The following is a 5,714-nucleotide window of genomic DNA, read 5'->3' on the forward strand; positions in this document are numbered from 1 at the left end:
AGCTGTCGAGACCATTACACGAATAATTATTCATTATAATATACAAATACAATTTACCTGCATATAAACAAGTGGCACGCTTATTGAATCTTTCAAATTGAAATTTTTCGTTTAAATCCAATACGATTGTTTTTTTTTGTCTTCCAACAATAAACCAGCAGTACCTATACAACAAAAAATAGCGCTCCGAAATCATATAGCGTGGTACAGTTGACTGATTGATGTTACGCGGCAAGATTCTTTATGATAATTTTATGGTATGATACAATAATTATCGGTCTCTGTATCACGCGATCAAAGAAAATCGAAAAGGTAAAGGAAAATTATCCAATCTAAGGCTAGTATAATATGTTTAAAAATTCCAAAAGGCAAATAAGTTGCGATTCGTGGTACGTATGCTGGCAGTCTTATGAATCTATTGATTCATAATTTTGTTTATTTAAATAGGTGTTTAGAGTAATTTATATGTGAAACTCATTGTCGTTAATATAATATAAGATAATATAATACAATATGAATCCTTAAAGCCGTTGCTCACAACAGCACTCGAGTGCTTAATAATGGATATATTACCTACATTTTTCGAATTTTGATTTTTTGATTTTTTATTGTTTACTATTATAGTTCATATCTTATGTATATAGAATATCCCATGTGTATTATAATTTCATCCATAATCCATAGTAATTTGTTGGATAGTAAACTTTTTAAATATGTAGGGCTAAAATATTAAAACTTTACTAAAAAACTTTACTTTACTAAAACTCCCATAATATTTTCTTCGCTGGGCAACCAGTGAAGTAATATCATTACAATATTTATTTTTTGTCGTTAATTTAAGCTTGTACTTTAAAAAAAAAAAAGATATTTTAATACCTATCTAAAACATTGTTCTCTTTTTTTTTTTTAATTTACTCATATAGATAAGAACTCTAGGTTTAAACTACTATAAGTTATTTGGTATGTAATTTTGAATAGAACAACCTACATCAGGGACGATCCTAGTTATTTTAGAATATATTGTTACAATAGTTATTGAAAAATATTAAAAATACGTATGCAAAGTTTTTTTTTATAAGCATTTAAAGTTTGGATTTTGACAACATTTATCAAATTTAAAATTTAATAATTATTTTGTAGTATAAAACTTTAAAAATGTTCAACTTTTATAGCTAATGATTGCAAATTGAAAACAATGTTTCACTTAAATAGGTTATAACTTATAATATATAAATTACTTTATTCACAATAATATCATCAAAATATATTCTTAGTAATATCATAGTCTGACTGGCAGCCTTCGCTTAAAATCGTTTTTCTTATACAATGATATCATATTATTGAATTCAAATATTGTAACACAATCCATTACAGTGACCCACTTGTAACATACTGTACAGCATAGCGCCACCCACTTGCCCACCTTTTTATTTTTCATTAAATACTATGTAATTATTATAAATAAATGATAAAAAAAATACGCCTTTAGATCTAGTACAATTATTAACGCAAACGCAAACGTTAGGACGTTGGAGAGAAACTCATACGGTATGGTACACCATTGGCTGTTGCCGTTGGCACATATTTTTCATGACGTCGCAGCGTCGTGTTTTGTTGTCAGTTTTCGTTCGTTTGGGTTTCTAAATATTATGATTGTATAATATTTATATTGTTATAAACATTGTAATATTGTTGTAATAGTTATTACCGAGTACTTACTTAATAATCTCGAATAACACTATATTTTTTTTATGTTCTTCTACGCTGTTTGCATTTTGCTTGGATTGAATTCGCACGTTAACACGCTTCACGCATAGATAATAGAAGAATCTATTGTCTTCTATAATATATGCTTTGGCGTGTGCTGGCTGCTTATGTGATTACGTGGCGTTTAATATATTTCGAGGTTTGAGTGGTTTGATTCTAATGTTGCTATAATCTGTGACGTGTAGTACACGGTCAGTTATGTCTGGGAAGTTTTCCGACGTTTCTTAGACTCCTCGTAAACACGACTGACGACTGTGTCCGAAAGCTGCCAAACGAAATACCTATAGTTCAATTGGTGAACATAATATGAGCCATCCGATAAGACTGCACTGACTACCAATAGTGAAACATTATCGATTATAAGACTGACGGAAAAGCAATTTGTACAAGTATGTATAGGTAGTTAATAGTTTTTCATATACACACCGCCTAAACACTCGCTCTCCGTGCTCTCTTAGACAAATTAAATCGAAACATCCCTCGACGACGCTCGACACTGTTTATTATTTAGGATTTAAGGGACTGTGGATTGGTATGAACTAAAACTAAATTATATAGGCAAGTACCTAGATGTTTATTAAAACATGAGTCGGAGACAACAAATGTCAGTGTAACATCTGCTTAAAAATTAAAAAAAACATAAAAAACTAACGGAGTGATCTAACAAAGATAATGTTCTTACCTAAACAATTGATAATATGGCTATTCACTCTACTATCAAAACTAACAGCACACTATTGAAATTAGTGAAGAAAATGTGTAAAACGGTCACATGCGAGTATGACGTTCTCTTAAGTTTCACTAATTCGAAAAATTAACTATGATAAATTAGTATCTTCTATATAAGTAATTAACTATAATTAGATATAAACTCTCAATTGTATAGGATCAGATGTCTGTATCTTAGATTACTCTAGAAGTGCTTTCATATTAAAATACAGTTTAAAAGACTGTCAAGCTATGTGTGAAATTTATATTACATTTTGTGATATCTCAGTCATAAATTATTTTTTAACTTATCATTGTGATTGGTGACTTGTGAGATTATTGCTTTTACGGTTCAATAGACGGGCAGAAACACTCCATGCATGTATTCTTGTGAATATTTTTAATGAATACTGTCTTGGATTAATATTTTGATCATATTTAGATTTAGATATTCTATTTATAATACAAACTTTCTTATACTAAAGTAGGTATCTAATTGATGTTTGCTAGGCTATATCATTTTGGTTTGTACATTACCATTATGATTGATTTAGAAAGTATTACATTGTCGGTGAGTAAAAATTATAGTATAATAAAATTAAATGTTTAGTGTATATTATATTTCAAATAATACTCATAATATTCTATTAACTATAGTAAAATTAGTAATCATATATAACTTAGAAAATTAAATTTTTTTTCTAGATACGATGAGTGTCTGTTTTCTTTGTAATAGAAAATTGTACGGTGAACGTACACGGGTGTGTTCAAGCATTACACCACATAGCTATATATCATACCCAGAAAAAATTGCTCAGCTTATTGGAGATGAAGTTGTGGTTATTGTGACCCCTGCGGATCACATGTGCAAGAATTGTACATCACTTTTGACTCATATGGACAAGTTGGAAAATTATCTGAAACTTGTTAAAAATGCAATGTTGTCATATATACAAAAGAAATATGGAATATTGCCTTCTGATCAAATTGTTGAGGGTGTTGTGGTAAGGATAGGACCTAATTATATACATGCTACATGATATTAGGTTGTTATATAAAAAAATTACTTTTAACTTTTATTTAGATTTTCAATGGACACATAAAGGCAGAGGAGCAACTAGAAAAAGATGATCATAAAGTACCTAGTGGTCTGGCAGTAGGAGTTTCTCCTACTGTAACTACTGCTGTCGTAGTTACTCCGGTCCAAACTCCATTAAAATTGTTAAAAACACAACAGCTGCAGCAGCAACAACAACAACAGCAACAACAATCACCAACACAACAAGAAAGCGCTAAAAAAACAAAAATATACAAATGTGGCTTTTGTACATTCCAATCGAAAGTGCTTGGTCATGTTTGGTATGTACATTATTTAATATTATTTTAAAGTTATAATTAATACTTTAATTTTAGATTCCACATGCGCACTCATATGAACAAAAAGCAGCCTGAAAAACCTAAATTTAATCAAGCAGTGGCTAAAGCATAACCTCCGGTAAGAATTAGAAAAAAAATATGATCTTTTACTATATTAATTAATATTTTTGTAGTACATATTTTAATTTAGTTAACACATTTATCAGTACTACGTTTTCACTTTTTCACTATTTTCAATTATCATATATGTTAATGCTGTTAAGTACATTAAATTGGATTATGCATCATAACTATTTTACTGTGTTACAAAGGCAAATTTTCGTTATAAATATCCTATTTTTTTCCATGCGATCATAATTTAAAAACATATTATTAAAGTACTAATGTTTATATTTATTGACTTTTAAGAGTATGTCAGCGTATTTTTTTTTCTTCCAGACCAACCTGCAATATAACAAATTTTATGTTCAAAATAATGATCATAATCAAATTAATTTCTAAAATTAGAGCTCTTATAATATTTGAAGGTAAAATTATTATCAAGAGCATTTTTTTGATTATTTTCATAGGCTTTTTATTAAATTTTAATTTTAAAACAAGCTATGAGTATTTTATAATAGTAAATTTAAGTACAACTTAAAATATTCATAACTTACTCTAAAATTAAAATATAATAAAAAGCCTAAATAATAATCTTACCTTCAAATTTTGTATGTGGTAATTTCACTCTAATTTTAGAAATTAATATGATAATGATCATTATTGTTAACATACAATTTGTTATGTTGCTTGTGGGTGAGGGTGAAAAAAAATGCGTTGATATCCTCTTAATTTTTAAAGAATTTCTTTCAATATTAATTTTATATAACTCATTTACTATTATTATAAATGCAGTTAATAATATGAGACACAATTGTGATTTTATCTCTTAATATATATAAATTTAATTATATGAAATATTTAATTTAGGTACCACAACAGAAGAAACGAATTTACAGATGTCAAGTATGTTCTAAATCATTTGATAATCGAAATAATTGCCTTGATCACATTCAGAAAGACCATAATCAGCCAACTCCATCAACCTCAACTGGAGTAAATGAATAATTTAATATTTTAACAAATATTTTTGACCTAATTATTTTGTTTTAATTTAGGAAAGAGAAACGGAAGATTTTTGTTCGATTACAACCAATGTTATGAAACTGGAACCATCCAAGACTCAAGAAAATAAAGCGGAGTCTCCTATGGATGTAGACAAAGATCAACAGGATAACCATAAAAGCACCATTGACCCGGATATGATGTTTAATGGCAATGTCCACACTAAAGGATCTGCAAAACTTGAACAAGAAGAAGGAACTGAAAGTTCAGGCGAAGGAGAAGAAACTGAAAACTTTCAGGAAGATAAGACTATAAAGGAAGTCAAATTGAAAATAAAACATGAGCCTGCACAAGTAATAGCTGCCGAAGAAGAATACGATGAAGAAGATACAGTCATGCCTGAACAGGAAGAAGCTAATCAAGAAATTCCCTAATATTCAGAAAGAAGTTGATGAAGACAATGCAAATGTGAAAACAAAATGGGAGACTTGGACATAGAACCAATGTTAGTCACAATCCATAATGATAATACTACTAACAATAGGGATACACAAAACAAAAATTATGATTTATACAAATTATTTAAATTTAGTATTTAATCAATTTTATATTTATAAGCTCCTGTTTCATAATTTGAAAATTATTATTCCATTAAGGTTTTTTTCTAATATTTTCTTTTACTAACTTTTAAGTGGCATAAATTAGGAGACTGTATTATTTACTAAAATATTAGAAAGTAAACCACTATTTTTTTTTTA

At 28.4% G+C, this 5,714-nt stretch overlaps 1 pseudogene; it reads left to right on the forward strand.

The window, feature by feature from the left end:
• Positions 1-2,073: 2,073 nt before the first annotated feature.
• On the forward strand, positions 2,074-5,390 carry LOC132937169 (myb-like protein O; annotated as a pseudogene).
• The last annotated feature ends 324 nt before the right edge of the window (positions 5,391-5,714 follow it).

Source organism: Metopolophium dirhodum, chromosome 1 (genome assembly GCF_019925205.1).
Source record: "Metopolophium dirhodum isolate CAU chromosome 1, ASM1992520v1, whole genome shotgun sequence".
Lineage (NCBI taxonomy): Eukaryota > Metazoa > Arthropoda > Insecta > Hemiptera > Aphididae > Metopolophium > Metopolophium dirhodum.